At 39.7% G+C, this 17,864-nt stretch overlaps 1 long non-coding RNA gene across 1 annotated transcript; it reads left to right on the forward strand.

Annotated features, from left to right (window-relative positions):
* Window positions 1-245: 245 nt before the first annotated feature.
* LOC127534470 (uncharacterized) lies at window positions 246-17,486 on the forward strand. The gene is made up of 3 exons (XR_007942651.1): window positions 246-475; window positions 13,386-13,449; window positions 17,311-17,486. It is a non-coding gene; the product is annotated as an uncharacterized LOC127534470 (long non-coding RNA).
* The last annotated feature ends 378 nt before the right edge of the window (window positions 17,487-17,864 follow it).

The raw sequence follows: 17,864 nt of genomic DNA on the forward strand, positions 1-17,864 counted from the left end.
GTAGTTCCAAAGAGAACCACAAAAGTCTGGCCTTATCTGTTTCACAGTATTTGCCAAAGACATTACACAAGAAAGCAAATAAGATTCTTAAGATGTCATGCCCCGAGGGTGCAAAATTCACTGTTTTATAAATCCTAAATTAATCATCAGGATCTATTTCCTTGATCCGAATCTCCCAAACAACCCCACTCAGACAGGCAGTGCATGCCAATGAGTTTTGCCAGTGGTGGGTCAAGCAGTAATAATGAAGTTCAGTGCTGAGTCTACAGAGTTCCTCCTCACAGCTGGCTTATTTGGCCTCCGTTTACTCTGATATGACCAAAAAAGGCCCTTCACTGCTCACTGCTGCTGGGAATTCTGCCTTTATCTCTCATCCGCATGGAGTTGGACCGCTGCAAAATGCTGCTAGAGGTGAACACGGGAGCTTTGCAAAGAACTGTGACAAATGCAGGAGGTGGGACGAGTCAGTCAGAAGGTAAAACCGTCCGTGTTTAAGTGCATGCACATGTGGGTGTTTGACCTTTGAAAGCAGCTCGATAGATAATGATGAATGATGAGATGTATCAGACTTCTTCGACACAAGTCTTGTAATTATTAACTAATCCATCTGACACAGTGCAAGTACGTGAGAACAAAAAACACCGTGAAAAGAGATCTGTCCTAGTAAACATTTACAGAACTGGAGATTACTTTGATGTGACAGGACAGTAGATATAGCAGTAACACATAAAAAGTTATGGGATTAACTGAGAACTGAAAGCCAGGCGATGATCTTTTCCCCTTGTAAATGCCTGCTGTAATCACACTGTGCAAACATGCCCTCAGTATAATGAGGAACAACTTCAAAAGAGTGTGAGAAGCTGAGACAGAGTGAAGGGAAATGAATTCAAATCGCAGCAGACAGCTTGATCACAGCCTCTTAAGGAGAATCAAACTTTCAGCCTTGGCTCAGATGTGGTGTTACGTAAGCAATCAAGAGAGCACTCTGGTCTTACTGTGGTCTTTGGGGCCAACTTCTGGACACAGGAGTGACTGAGGCTATGCAAGGGAGACTCCCGCAGTGATCTCATTTTAAAGGCATCTTGCCTTTTTTGCATTTTTTCCCCTGTCATGTGAACACACTGAGGTGACCCCTAAATGTTTTGCCCTGACTTCACCTAATCTGGTGCGCCTCGAGGGATTTGGCTCACCACTGCATACCCGAAGCTCTTCATCCTCCTCTGTGTTCAATTTAGGCTGCTTAAGGTAACAACAAGCCTTCCTTATAAGAGCAGAGAGGGGAGTCCAGCTCAGTGGTGCTTCCTACTGGGAAAGTGTTAAAAGAATAACGTCATATTTAGTTTGCTACCGATGCAAAATGTTACTCAACTGTGAAATAGATATGACGACGCTGACATATCACCTCTCTGACATAATGCACATTGACAGACTATCTGACCCATTTCAGGTCACTAAAACAAAAAAACCTCAACACCAGATGTGATGAAGAAACAGAGGATAGAGTAGAAGAAAAGACACTTATGAGCAGATTACAGTAATGCTGCCTCTGCCTTTAGTCAGTCTTTTGGCTTAAAATTTACCCAGACATAAGACTCTACTTTTTGATAAACGGACAAAATAGATATTTTTGGATTTTTTTTCTTTTGATCCTGCATCAAACTCTAACAGTTTTAAAAAGTTTGCTAACTTGCTAAGCAAATTTGAGGAACATGACATTCCAAAGTCCATGCACGCAAATCTTGTGACACGACAGCCACCTGGAGCTTTTTTTTTAAAGCTTGCAAAACAGGCCCCTATCCAAACAAATGCTATTGAGCTAGTCAAACTGGGCAAAAACTGCCTAAAAAGTTCTGTGACTCTGTCCCCAAATGAAGATATAAAAAGTAGTTTTTCCCACGAATTATATCTCGCATGCACACGTTTTTATGGCACTGTGTCAGTGCAATAACACAACTGACAGGATGTTTCCTGGGTTGGCATTTTGGGAGGAGGGGTGGGACATGTGTCATACAACTCCCATCTTTTGTGATAAAATTCTCCCACAGATTTCTGTTCAGGATTGCTACAAATGTGTGCATATTAGAATGTGATCATTCTGCTTGAAGCCTTCAGTTGATGACAGCATTCTAGAATTTTGCCTTTGATGATGTTGTCTTGCAAAAGAAGCAACTTTGGCTTCAATAACAAGCTGCTAAAGGTCTGCTGATATTGTTTTGAAAGTGCCATAGAAAACAATTTTTAGTCAAAATATAAAGACTGCCCATTCAAACAACTTAAATTTTGACACAACTTAAATGTTGTGTCAAAATTGTTGTTATTGCTTTCCAACAATCAGTCTTTTCTTAACTCAATTTTGGTCTCCACCATCTCCTGAGCTTAATTTCTACATCTTGAACTGGTAAGCGTTCCACTGTTTTCACCAACTAATCACTAGTTTTGTCTGGTTCTGGTCAGACATTGTCAGAATGTTTATCCTGAAGTCAGCTGCCTGTTGTGGCTGAACACCTCACCAATGAGAGCAGTGAGAATGACTCAAAAAGCTAAAGGTGGAGTGTGTCCAAGACCATGAGCTGAAAAATGCTAAAATGTCTGTGTAGAGCTGTGAAGTTTCTACAAAGCCATGTAATAATTCTCTAAGAATTCATCACTATGAGTAACACTTTTGACATTAACCATAGTGATTTGATTCACTGTTCTTATGAAAATATTAGGAAGTGTAGCCTGACAAAACTGGGACGTATGTGCAATGGTGAACTTCCCCACTGTGGGATCAATAAAGCTTATCTTATTTTCTGTATTGTCTAGTGGTCTTTATTACCTCCGCCAGGAGGTTATGTAATCACCGGAGTTTGTTTGTCTGTCCGTCTGTGTGTGTGTCTGTCTGTTAACAGCATAACTCAAAAAGTCAAGGACGGATTTTCACCAAATTTTTACAGGATGTCCGGAAGAGCAAGAGTAAGAATCGATTAGATTTTGGAGGTGATCCGGATCACCGTCTGGATCCAGGAATTTTTTGAAGGTCTCTGTCCAATTGAGAGATGGCCTGGCGGCCATCTCTCAATTGGACAAGACATTGCTCCGGAAGAGCAATGTCTTGCTCTTCCGGACATCCTGTAAAAATTTGGTGAAAATCCGTCCATGACTTTTTGAGTTATGCTGTTAACAGACAGACAGACAGACACACGGCATGGCGGAGATATGCGCTCTCCGAGTGCTTTTCTAGTTTCTATACAGAGAGAAAAAAGACAGTTTTAGCTCTGTTCCAAAAGTAAGAAAATCTTATTAAAAGCCCTCTAATGATGATGTTGTAACATACCTTTCTAAAGGGTTTCTTAAATTCCTTACTACATGTGTTTAGATAAAGACAATACATACATATAATTATTTTAGCTTGGTTTATTTATTGTGGGGTGGCATAGTTCAGTGGATAGAGTGGCCCATTCGATCCTCGCTCATGTTGAGGTGTCCCTGAGCAAGACACCGAACCCCTAATTGCTCCTGATGGGTCGTGGTTAGCGCCTTGCATGGCAGCTTCCGCCATCAGTGTGTGAATGGGTGAATGTGATGTACACACGTGGACAAAATTGTTGGTACCCCTCAGTTAAAGACGGAAAAACCCACAATTCTCACTGAAATCACTTGAAACTCACAAAAGTAACAATAAATAAAAATTTATTGAAAATTAAATAATCAAAAACAGCCATTACTTTTGAATTGTTGATTAACATAATTATTTAAAAAAACAAACTAATGAAACAGGCCTGGACAAAAATGATGGTACCTCTATAAAAGATTGAAAACTATTTGACCAGAGTGACATGATTAACTCAGGTGTGTCATTTAATTGACATCACAGGTGTTTCCAAACTCATAATCAGTCAGTCTGCCTATTTAAAGGGAGACAAGTAGTCACCCTGCTGTTTGGTGAAAAGGTGTGTACCACACTGAACATGGACAACAGAAAGCGAAGGAGAGAATTGTCCCAGGACATCCGAAAAAAAATGATAGACAAACATCTTAAAGGTAAAGGCTATAAGACCATCTCTAAACAGCTTGAAGTTCCTGTGACAACAGTGGCTCATATTATTCAGAAGTTCAAGACCCACGGGACAGTAGCCAACCTCCCTGGACGTGGCCGCAAGAGGAAAATTGATGACAAATTGAAGAGACGGATCGTTGGAATTGTATCCAAAGAGCCCAGAGCAACCTCCAAAGAAATTAAAGGTGAACTCCAAGGCCAAGGTACATCAGTGTCAGATCGCACTATTCGTCGTTGTTTGAGCCAAAGCGGACTTCATGGGAGACGACCAAGGAGGACACCACTGCTGAAAAAAACTCATAAAAAAGCGAGACTGGAATTTGCAAAAATGCATGTTGACAAGCCACAAAGCTTCTGGGAGAATGTCCTTTGGACAGATGAGACCAAACTGGAGCTTTTTGGTAAGGCACATCAACTCTATGTTCATAGACTCAAAAACCAAGCATACGAAGAAAAGAACACTGTCCCTACGGTGAAACATGGAGGAGGCTCAGTAATGTTTTGGGGCTGCTTTGCTGCATCTGGCACAGGGTGTCTTGAAAGTGTGCAAGGTACGATGAAATCTGAAGACTATCAAGGCATTCTGGAGAGAAATGTGCTGCCTAGTGTCAGAAAGCTTGGTCTCAGTCGCAGGTCATGGGTCTTCCAACAGGACAACGATCCAAAACACACAGCCAAAAACACCCAAGAATGGCTGAGAGAAAAGCGTTGGACTATTCTAAAGTGGCCTTCTATGAGCCCAGATCTGAATCCCATTGAACATATGTGGAAGGAGCTGAAACATGCCATTTGGAGAAGACACCCATCAAACCTGAGACAACTGGAGCTGTTTGCTCATGAGGAGTGGGCCAAAATACCTGTTGACAGCTGCAGAACGCTCATTGACAAATACAGAAATCGTTTAATTGCAGTGATTGCCTCAAAAGGTTGTGCAACAAAATATTAAGTTATGGGTACCATCATTTTTGTCCAGCCCTATTTCATTAGTTTGTTTTTTTAAATAATTATGTTAATCAACAATTCAAAAGTGATGGCTGATTTTGATTATTTAATTTTCAATAAATTTTTATTTATTGTTACTTTTGTAAGTTTCAAGTGATTTCAGTGAGAATTGTGGGTTTTTCCTTCTTTAACTGAGGGGTACCAACAATTTTGTCCACGTGTGTATCATGTAAAGCGCGTTGGGTACCTTGCAGGTATAGTAAAAGCGCTATATAAATACAGACCATTTACCATATTCAGTATATCATTTTTTTACTTCTCTTCAACAAGCACCATTTGCCATAAGCCCCAGATGTACGTGCGCTAAACATCACGCTCAACAGAAGAGACGAGTCAGTGAGTAAATTTAGTTTTCTTTCATGAGAGCTGCAGTTTTTTTTCTGTCTCCATAGTAATAATTGTTCATCTTGTTCTAATTTCAGATGAACTTGCTTCACATTTAAAATATGCAATGTAATTCCCAGCACTTGTTCATTTATTTATTTTTTACAACAAAAGAATGAAATACGAGATTGTATTGAGCTGCTAAAGGTAGCAAACCAGAGATTAGCCTTTACATGACGTCATGACTTCACTGCTTTCTCATTTGTTTCACAGCATTATTCTGAAAACGTTTCTTGCAAACCAGCCACTCCTACATGGAAACCAATTAAATCCCAAAATTGGCACTCACAGCTTTCCCTTATCCCATGAATTGTGGAGACAAAAGGACACTTGTCAAAACCACATTCTTATATGACCTCACCCAGACTCATACTGATAATCCACCAAATCTCAGAACAATCTGGAGACTGAGAGGCACGTAATACCTACAAAAAAATCCTTAAGCTGGTATCACTCTCTGCTGTCTGCAGACTCAACAATGAAGCAGAGGCCCCGAAAGAAACCTGGGCATGTCAGACAACAACGCAGTTCAACATCAAATAAATGAAGGATATTAAACTAAATCACTTCAGCATTATTCCTGTCTCTGAAGGATTTAGATTCTGTGAGTACGGTTAATAAAATTAGATTCCAGGACGTACACCTACCTGAAAAAGAGAGTGTTGGTTTGTCATTTAATTAAACAATAACAAGAAGGTTCAGGGACTGGTTCCGAAATAATGATGTCAGTTTGTTTAACCTTCCCCTCTATGACATCACTGTATCATACTGTAATCCTACAAGCTTTTCTTGACCTGAAGGGTTCAGATGTGTGTTTCTACAGGTGATGTAATCCAGAAATGGTCTCATCGGCTGCCAAAAATATTTAAACTTATCTTGTTTAACTTGCACTTTGGTGGGGATAATGGAATGTTTTATCTGGTTTAGGAAATTACTACGTCCGGAGGTGGTTTTTGGATTGTCAGGAATGGGCGATATGAGATTTAGAAAGCAGGGATAGGATGCAAGGCTATAAATGGGTCGTCTAGTTCCTCCTGTCGCTGATTCGTGTCTTTCTTCACTCCAAACAGAATATGAATCGAACTGACATTTCCGTGAGTCGGACCTCTGGGAAACCTCATGACATCTGTTTTGCTTGCCAAGTTTATGGGCTGGAAGAAAGAGGAGGGGAGTGCAGCAAATTTCCTAAAGTGCTGAGATAAGGGAACATATAATTATGGTAACTGCTAATTAAAAGGGCTCATGTGCCATCGTAAGCCTTTCACTTGAACTGCCTCACATAGTGTGTAATGAAAAGGTAAGCATGCCGTGTCTCTGCAGGGAATCACTGTAAAGCTACAGACGACATTATGGCACAGTATGCTGTCAGCAAGTGGAAGTGCACAAACTCATGAGATTTACTATTTTTGTAAAGAGCGAAGTAAAAAAGAGATAAACACTCTTGGATATGAAGAGGAAGACGGATCATGGAATGCATTTTCTTAATGTTTCATCTTATAGTTGTGCCAGAAAGCAAGCAAGTTTTATACTTTTTTTTCTTTCTAGCATGCCATTCATAGAAGCTGATTTCATGTGATGTGCTTCACACTGTCTGCCTGTGCTGTTGCAGAAATTGATTTCCATTGATAATCTCTGTTGAAAGTTTGAGGCACCGACGTCTGTTTTGCATGACTAGGTTGCACAAATAGCTCACTGTGGCATCATTTTTGGTTAATGGCCACTGTGGCCATAGTGCTATGACTCATCCCATGTCTCCTGATTACTGCTAGCATTAATTTTTAGTTGGATACTAATCTCTCTGTAGTCTCACATTCATTTTTTTTCTCTGTTCCTCTGACAGCCTTGCAGGCATCACGAAGCTAAGATGCAGACATGGAGATAGATGTAACCCACAGGCCTAAAATTAAGAAAGTTCTCTGGCTATGTTCACAGGCCATTTTATAACCTTGTAGAGCCAATTCGCCTCCATAGGAATCACAGCTGTTCTCATTTTTGTTTCAGTGATCACAACATTTCTAACTTATGTGTGAGTGATTACAGGCATCTTTTTGAATTGTTTCACTTTAAGTGACATGAGAGGTATCATCATTTTCATCACATCCCAACAAGAAAGCAAATACGTGCAGTTCTCTAAAAGTGCAACTATTACTTTTATAAGAAATAAGACAGTGACAGTCTTTTAAGTAGTCATCCTTGACACTGTGAACTTGTTTACTTCATGTCAGCAAATGTGATTCAAAACAACTTTCCATGGAACCACGCAGGTCAAATTCAAGATCAGTTCCTCCCACCGTGCAGTTGCCAAGACACTGCCTTAATCACTTTGTTTGCGGTCCTGTCAGAGCCTGCAGTAACTCATCTTCATGAATTTACAGGCTTAGTGCTTCTGAGCGCAAACTAATGGGCACTTCGGTCTGTCATTTTTATGTTGTAACAAATCATTTGGGCTTGTTTACCCACTCTGTGGAGAAGAACAAATCATCGCCCAATCATGCTTTGTGTCTGCTCACTTTATGTAATGCCAGCAGGGGTTCTTTCTGTGCTGTTTCACACAACGATGCTCAGACAGTAACCTGCACCACTAATCTGTAGGAAAGCGCTGGTTTAAAAAGACTTCATGTACACATACAAAGACACAAACACATAAATTCCACCATCACACAGTAGTTTCCGTCTGTGGATTCACGACATGGCATTAAGAGTCATCCTGGGACAAACTTAATGGTGTTCATTTCAGTTTGACTCCCATAAATCACATAATACAAAAATCATATTGTTTCCTTCCGACCAAACTGTAAAGCCAAAATATTCAAGAAAATCTTTGGAACAATTTACACGATTCATTTTGTTCTGAATGCACTGCGAAAGGCTGCACACAATATAGTTCTTTCTCTGCTCGGCCTGACTCGCCTAAAGGGGGTAATGTGGTTGAGTGAATCTGAATTTATGAAAGCCCTTCAGTTCAAGTTCAGCAAGGAGTCTTTCTGAGCTGCATGCTGAGGAATCTTAGGAAGTGATTCTGCCAGAAACCACACAGTGATCTTACTGAAATCAAGCCGTGTTTCGCTCCATGAAGAGACAATCACGCTGGCATCTGTGGTCGGTACTCGATGTGACGCCTTGTTAAGGGCTCACATTTGATTTTTTACTGAAAAATTTAAATTGTGACAGTCATCATAAGGGGAAAAAAGCACAGAGGTGCATTGCAGAAAGGACACAATGCTTCACAAGTTCACATAATGTCACAGACTTGCAAATAATGGTTGGTTGCTTATTAACTGTGAGCATAATCTTATCCCAACCTTAACCTCTGTAACCTCTGGGGTTTTTTTATGTTATTGTTTTTATGGGGGACTTGAAAGAATTTTAAATTGCAATGAATTAAAGGTGATGATAAATTAGATTTAATCAGAATAAGGGTCAACTAAGTGTTTTAGTTTCTTGATTGTGGACATGCACATGCTTAAGCTGCATCTATAGAGCACTATTCAAAGCCACACCACAAAGTGGCAGCAAAATAAAACAGACAAGTCATGAAATCATCAGCATTTAAAAACAGGCAGATAAAAAAAAACAACAATTTGCTATATAAAGTGCGTAGGAAAAGGGTTTTTAAAAATCTAGGAGATAGAAGACGGTTCAAAGAATATTAAAACGCATGTAAAATTAGGAATTTTCAGTCTCTAATAAATGTATGTATTCTCGAGTTACTCAGGCTGATCACTCCAGAGCCACGGAGGCCTTGATTGCAAATGACCCTGTCCACTTTGGTTTTCAGCTGGGCCCCTGCAACTGACAAAACACCTCTGTCTGTGTATCCCAAAGCACATACTGCCGCAGTACTGAAAAGTCTGAGAACAATATAGAGGGGAGAAAGACTGTAAAGGGCTAATCAAGTTTAAAATGTATCCTAAAACAAACTGGAAGCAAGCGTAAAAAAAAAAAAAGAAGCCTGAAACAGTGATCTCTCATCTCTCATTTTCTACAGAAACCTGGCTGTTTTACGTTCTATACAGTCTGGAGTCAATAAGTTGTTAGATCAGGCAGGTAAAAAGTGAAGCTAGACGGATTTTTTATTTTTTTTTGCAGATGATGAAAACATGATAGCACAAGCTTTGTGAGAAGCTGCACAAAGATCCCTGTGAAACCAGATATTAAGACTTCCCAGATGACGGGAGGATTAGTTTTGCTGTGTGCTGATGGCGAACATCTCTGTTTTGTCTGAGTTCCGCTGAAGAAACTTTTTGACATCCAGTTCATGGCATCATGGAGGCATCCATGAGGAGAAGTCAGGATACGAGGGTCGTAAGATCAAACATACAGGTACAGCTGCATGTCATCAGCATAAAAATGGAACACAGTTTTACTCACATCAACCATACCATAGCAGCCATGCGAAGCTACATGAAGCAGAGAAAGAAAAATGTTTAAAATAATACACATAAACATTGCCATTGCATATTATTTGATGTTAGTATTGTTATGTTTGTCTGGCAATACAGTTGGTTTCTGGCCAAACGCCAAAAAAGACCTATACCGAGTCTTCCTCTTCTTTAGGTTTTGATGTCTGCTAACATCTGATAGAAAATATAGGCCCTTTAAACTGCTACACCATCCACTGTGTTCACCAGCAACCTGCTAAATTGTCAGTCTGACGTTTAATTCACTTACCTGAGCTTTTTCACCAAATATAACTGTATGTGTGCATCTGCACAATGGGCTGCTGGCAGCGGTTAGGATGAATCAGAGCAGGAGTGTATAGGGCGGTGACATCAAAAATTGAGCTGAGAGGTGCTCAAGGGCTAAATCATAATAATAAATGGGGTAAAGACTACATAGTGAGGCCAAGTCATGGAAGGAGTATTCAGATCCTTTACTTATAGAAGAACCAGTACAGCAGTGGTCAAATATTCCATTACAAGAAAAAAAAAATCCTGCGTGTAAAAGTCTACATGAGGGAAAATACACATGTACCAGGAGTGAAATGTAGAAAAAGTATTAAAATCCTGGATTGGTCCCTCTGAGTGATCATTATCAATGACATTACTGGATTGTTCATCAGTGTGTCAGCAGCATGTTAGTTGTCAATTAGCTTGCAGTTTCAATAGCTGCAGTTGTAGCCGCTAACTGACTTATACAACTCGTGCTGTTATACACGATATAACAGAAGTGAGGACACGTCTGTGCAAAATCACTTACAAGTGACAAATGATTTTGAACTGTATCATCTCTCTGATTGTATTTACAACAACAGTATTTCAATTCATAAACCAAAAAACTGCTACTTTTGAAGGGAATACTGAAAATATAGGGGCTAAAGTAGACACTCGTTGTAATAAAGTGAATACATTTGTGATTACTGACCTATAAACTGGAAAACCGGGGATTACTGAAACAAAATTAAGTGCACCTGTCATTCCTAAATAGCCTACTTGCTTGCACATGGTTATAAATGATCCATGAACACCAGAATTTTCTCGAATGGGCTGTGATTATGTGCATGTCTCCATCATGGCTTGACATGGAATAGAATAGCCAGAGGAAATGGAAAATCTGATTGAATTTTCTTTCAACCATGGAAAAGGACACAAGGAGATCTGTGATCATCCAAAAATCCGTGGAAACACAGTTATGGCAGTAATCACAAGGTATAGAATGAGCCATAGCAGCAGTAATCAGAGTCGCAGCGATTATCCTCCTAAAATGATTGCTACAAACAGTGCGCTACTTTCACAATCTGATAGACAAACAGATAGACAAGACAAACTCAGTGTGAAAAATATTGCTTAACAACAGTTCTATGGATGGCATCCATGAAACAAAAGCTCGCTCTTTGGCCCAAAATTGCAAGATGAAGCCTTGCTCAAGAACATGAAAGGAAGCTGAATACATTTTGGCAGCACATTCTTCTATCAGATAAGACCAAGGAAATGTGTTTAACACAGATGGGGTACAGCATGTTTGGCATGTGCACGGTCAAGGCTACTGCAGTGAAAGTATAGTCCTGACAGTGAAGCACAGAGGTGGGAGTGTGATGATATTGGGCATGAGATGCTGGGGAGGTGACATTTACAGAGGATTCCATGAATGCCTATCATAAAACAGTGGCTTACAAGATGAATCCCTGTGTGTAGACGTTGGGCAAAAGATGAAATCTGGTATCCCCCACACCAAGGCGCCATTAGTCTGTCACTGAAAATAAAGTTATAAAGATATGAAGCACTGACAAAATAAATGATTTGCAGCTCAGGAATGAAAGGCGTACTGACCTTGGTTTTACCATTCCTTCTGCAGGGGGCTGCAATTTTATTATTTTAATCATTTCAATATAAAAATGTAAATTTTAAAATTTAAGTGCAGATACTCTACTGTTCAACTTATTGAGAGGTGATAGCATTATGAATTGTTTGGCATTTCAGTGACCGACAATGGTAATTGTGTATACAGACAAATCTGGAGTTTTGGTAGATGATTTTTTGAAGATTAAAGGTAAAATCAGTGCTTGGTGGAGCTGTAACAAGTCACGGACATCTGAAATGTGAGCCTTCTTTTGGAAGAAGCCAAAACCACTGGCTTCATTTTCAACAGAGTGCAGTGTGAGATCTTAAAAGTTACTAAATCTGTCTAGTAAATGTAGTGGAGTAGAAAGTACAATATTTCTCTCTAAAACTAGTGGAGTGGAAGTATGAAATATCATAAAAGAGGACTATTAAAGTAATGTACAAGAACCTCAAAACTGTACTTGTAAATGTACTTTGTAGCAGTGGTCAGGTCATAGTGCTGTGAACTCTTTTTCACACAGTGCGCTGTACTAGAATTATTATTAGACAAGTGTACTTACTAAGAGCACACAAGCTGTGTTGCTGACATTGTGGGTGGACAAGTGGAACTATTCATTGACATAACCTCGAGCACACCTCAACACATTGCTATTTTGTTAGTCTTAACATCAGGGACAACACAATGTCACACATTATGTGCAGAAGCTTTTATTTGATTGTCTAAATACAGGTGAGGTGATCATGCAAAGCTTGCAGGATTGATAAGAGCCTGACGATGAGCTGCTGTTAGAAAATGTCAATTAGGAAGTAATGACTGAAACGTCATCACTAAAAAAACACCATGGCTGCATTTTAAAATCACAAACACCTCTATAAAGCTCCTGGTCTTTTGTTGTAGCTCGGGCTAAGTAAGGTTTCTGGAACTGAAATGAGTCACTGCTTGATGGGCTTCTGCTAAAGTTTAATCTTGGAAAAAAAAAAAAAAGCACTGGTGGAAAAATGACAGTTAAAACCACTCTGGGAAATTTTCCAAAGTAAAGTAGACGCGTTTCCTCCGTATACACACACACTCACACACATTCAGTCTATTCATAGCACAATGATTCGAGAAATTGAACGTCACATTTTAAACAAATTCAAATGTCTTCCTTGTCGTTCTGATGGGAATTATTCCAGCATTGATATGAATCTGTCTTTTATCCACAGAAGCTTTCAGCACTGAGATCCAGAACAATCCGCAAAATCTCTCTAAACATAAACTTTAGCTTAGTTTAATTAGAAATCACCTTCTGTGCAAAGTGACCTGGTTTGTCATGTTTTGTCTTCATCCATTAAAACGCACTTTCCTCTGTATCTGAGTCACAGTTGCCTCTGGTTCTCCAAGTATCTCATTCACAAAAATGTCAAAACTAAAGGCAGGATAAAGGGTTCATTTCCTCTCTTGCCTGTCTGGCTCTGGCAAGTGACGCAGTTGTGCTTTTGGGCGTTGCCATGACGATTAGAAATAAATGAGAAGCACTGTGCATGTAAATGTCCTGAATGCAGTGTCAAAAACCCACCCAAACTGGATGAATAATGGATTTCTTTCTGAGTACAGTAACACTTCGCTGTCACTCTTAAATTAACTTACGTGTTTTTTCTGTTTTGTTTTTGTTTTTGTCTTGTCTTTCTCCTGACAGCAAGCTCAGTGTATGATTGCCCAGACAGAAGCTGTGATGTCCAAGAATGAGCAAGCTGAGCATGGTTGGTACATTAATGAAAAACATATCAAACTGTCTAGTCTAGCAGCTCAGGTCCAACAACCACTGCTGGAATGTGAGGGGGTGTCACTGTTGTCAAAACAATGATTGAACTGTTTGGGAGTTACTAAGAATGTCAGGCTTTGGTTTTGATGACCAGCAGGAAAATTTCAGAAAAGAGTAAAAAAAAAAAAAAAAAAACTCCTCTTTCGCTTGTGTTCTTTTCTACTCTCTATTTGCCTTTCTTGCCAGGTTTCTGTTTCTCCCACTCTCACAGATTTTAGGCCCCTATGAAGGCAGTTTTGTGCTCTGATATGCATTTGCATGAAAGCAAACAGCACCTTGTCCCTCTGAAGTTTCTACCAAACAGATAATGGTTCCATTTTAGGCAAAACAGAAACAGTCACTGAACTGGTTGGATGTGGCAGAGGATGTTTGTCAGCAGGGCATGGAACTTTGGTTTGATGGCTCATTTCGTGTAGTAGTGTTTGGTACATGACAGACAGAAACATAAACATGAAGTGGCAAGAAATGAAACCAACTTTTTATCACCTCGCTCCAAAATCATGATTCATTTTTAGTCTTTTTCTATAACAATAAAACCTATTTTAAGAATCAGAACACAGTACTTCTCATTACTATAGTTTAAGTTCATTCTAAATATCCAAAAATGTGATAGTTCAAAATTACACAAAGCCATCCCTGTTCACTGGACTGTGTTGATATTTCAGAAAAATCTTTGGACAGTCATTATTATTATTGTATAAGGAATTACTTTGGTGATTGAAGTAAACTGAAAGCAGAGGTTCAGGCACAAAAACCTACTGAACTCTTCCTGAAACCCGATGCAAGAGTCAAGAAGCTCTTTGTTCCCACAGATGTCTTTGCCTGCACTGCTCCCTAGTGGTGTTTGAGTAAAAATGTTTCACATCACAGTGTGGTCAGAATGCGGACAGACTTTACACACTTCCCTTTGTGGTCTAAGCCTATACTGCATAAAAGTGGTTCCCAGTCTCAGTGATCAAGACCTATTCAAGGAGTTACAAAATGATTCACAAGAAAAAGGAAATGCAGTGTTTTTTTTCATCATTATTTTTAATTCTCAAGGCAATCTTTGTTGTTTTGCTGTGAGATCCTGGAGCAACAGTTTTAACTGAATTCTCATAGCTCATACACATATAGATAAGGTGTCTTGAGCTACCTTTGCCTGACTATAAATCATTACAAACCAACAAGGTTGGAATCATGTGCTATATAATATTTTTTGTGTGTGAAGCCTTTAACTCCAAGGTACACCAAACCTACAGTTAAGCATGGTGGTGGCATGCAGTGAACCCTGTGGAGGTTGGGATGTAGGACATTGGAATGTGTTGATGTCTTAGCATAGAACGACACGTCAGTGGAGAACAGGGGTGGACTGGTCATCTGGCATACCGGGCACTGTCCCGGTGGGCTGGTGTCTAGTGGGGCTGGTCAACGGGTTCCCCCGGACCTGTAATCAGTAAATTGTAATGACATTTTAAATTTCACGGGTTGCTTCTATTATCCCAGCGCAGCTTTTCCAGTGTTTATGTCGTTGGTTATCAGCTCAGGAAACACACAGACCAATTACATACGAATTCAGGCATCCCACGTGACGCTACTCAGCCAATGAAATCTCTGCATTGTAGCCGCTAAGCAAGCTCAGCGTTCAGAAAACAGTTTAGAGGCAAAGCACACACAAGAGGACAGAGTAGATAGAAAGACAAATAACGCGACACCGAGAAGAAAGTAGCCCTGCACATGCTGATTATGTTCGGCTAAACATACAGTTATGAGGCAGTTTTCTCAACTATGAATATAATCCAAATTAATATCGTACCAGACTGACCAATGAGCTCCAAATGTGTTTGAGAACGACCCTGACACCATTCAGACCACTCAAAATAACATATGATGTATTTTCAAAGTGTTCCTTTAATTTTTTTGAGCAGTGCATAAATACATTTTTTATTGTATATTATTTATATACACATAAATGCAGATGGACTTAATATATTTCAATATGCAGGCATTTTTTATTGATGTCCAGTATATTTTATGGACATAAATATATTTGATAGAAATATTATAAATGGATATCTATTTCCTCATAATAATTGAGTTAATGCCATGAAATGCTCATCAGTGATTAATCTTTAGTGTGACACTTTTACTTTACACCTATATTTAAAAAAAAAAATGTAGATCATTTTAAGGAAAGACATTTAAGGATGGTTTTCTTAGGTAAATTAATTTAAGGTTTAATTGACTGAAATCTTTCAGTCAGTGTTGTGTTTCTTTCAATTTGAAATATCTGGATTAAATTAATACAGCTCAGTCAGTTCCATTTTATATTATTAAGAATTCTTATTCAGTTTAACACGAGATGACGTATCAGTTCATTGAGTATTTCAGAGCCTTTTTTTTATTTTCAATTATCTGCATTTAAACTCATATTATTAAAATATAATTACAATGAAACAGCAGCAACATAAGAAACGACCAAATATACAAAGGAAGTGCCGCTATTTTAATATATAAAAAAAGATCTATCAGTTAGAACATGGTAAAAGTGCAGCTAAAGTTAAGTTAGCGAAACTACGGATAAGCAACGTTTCCTTTTACTTTCAGAAAAATAAAAGCCTCATATTTGCTATTTATTGAAAAAATAATAATCACTGAAAGCAACACCTTTATTTTACAATAATGAAATGATCACAGTCTCAGACCATCTTGGAGGTGAACATGCTGGATGTGGAGGTCCTGGGCTGGTGTGGTTACGCGTGGTTTGCAGTTGTGAGGCTGGTTGGATGTACTGCCAAATTCTCTGAAACACCTTTGGAGACGGCTTATGGTAGAGAAGTGAACATTCAATACACGAGCAACAGCTCTGGTTGACATTCCTGCTGTCAGCATGCCAATTGCACGCTCCCTCAAATCTTGCAACATCTGTGGCATTGTGCTGTGGGATAAAACTGCACCTTTCAGAGTGGTCTTTTATTGTGGGCAGTCTAAGGCACACCTGTGCACTAATCATGGTGTCTAATCAGCATCTTGATATGGCACACCTGTGAGGTGGGATGGATTATCTCAGCAAAGGAGAAGTGCTCACTATCACAGATTTAGACAGATTTGTGAATAATATTTGAGAGAAATGGTGATATTGTGCATGTGGAAAAAGTTTTAGATCTTTGAGTTCATCTCATAAAAAATTAGCCTAGCCGCGCTAGACCCAGCTCTGAAGACGCAAGGGTCTAGTTACCTTCGGTAAGCCTCGAGGTTGGATGCTCCTAAAACTGGCCGACGAATCACCATGGAGTATAGAGTCAGAAGGCGGGCGTAACTAAATGACGACAGAGGCGCGACGATTCTGACAGAAACAACCGGAAACAACTAGCCTAGCCGCACTAGACAACCCACGGCAACAAATTTAATTCTCTGCCAGGGTCGACAACAAAAATGACAACAGTCGTTGAGCTCCATTAGCACAGACTCTGAATAATCTTTCTGTTAACATGTCTGTAATATACTTGAGCTTCACCCATTGACTGTATAAATAAGGCTTCACCGAACTACCGCATCCTCTGATTTCCGGAGCTCTAGGAACCACGTCAGCCTATTCATTGCGCTGCTTGGTTGTATACCTACCCAATTGCTGCAGAGTGATTTGAAAGACAACCTTTTAGCCCGCCTCCCTCCCCGTCGAGAGTTCCTAGACCCTTGCGTCTTCAGAGTTGGGTCTAGCGCGACTAGGCTAATAAAAAATGGGAGCAAAAACAAAAGTGTTGCGTTTATATTTTTGTTGAGTGTATGTAACCAAATAGTGCATTTATTTTGTCATCAGGAGAGAATGATGTGAATGAGGCCTTGGTGAGCAGAGTCACTGAGGATTCCCAGCCCTTCTCTATTGGAGGACAAAGGGTTCAGAAAGCTTGTTCAAGCTCTAAAACCTAGCTGTATTCTCCCCACAAGACAGGTGCGTGTGTAAGCACATGAAGCATTTTTCACCATTTCCCAAAAATGGCCATTCTAACAGTGCTCTTTTCTTTTGCCTCTTTTCGGCTTTAAAAGCCATGATGGAGAAAAGATAAAAGGAGTCCAAGGAGAAAGCCAAAGCCATGGTCTCCAAGGCAACCTCTGTTAGTTTGACGTCCGATATGTGGACCTCGATAAACACGGATGCATATTTGGCGGTGGTGCTACATTTCCCCCTGCCCATACTGCTGAGAATCTGGCCAGTGTTAAATTGGCACTTATGTCTGAATGGGGTATCACCAACAAAGTAACCTGCCTAGTGACTAATGGTGCTCCAAATATGGGGGCTTGTGCGAAGGAGCTTTGTTTGCATCACACAAATTGTGTGGCACATGCTTTAAATTTAATTGTTAAAAAAGGCTC

Source organism: Acanthochromis polyacanthus, chromosome 6 (assembly GCF_021347895.1).
Source record: "Acanthochromis polyacanthus isolate Apoly-LR-REF ecotype Palm Island chromosome 6, KAUST_Apoly_ChrSc, whole genome shotgun sequence".
Classification (NCBI taxonomy): domain Eukaryota; kingdom Metazoa; phylum Chordata; class Actinopteri; family Pomacentridae; genus Acanthochromis; species Acanthochromis polyacanthus.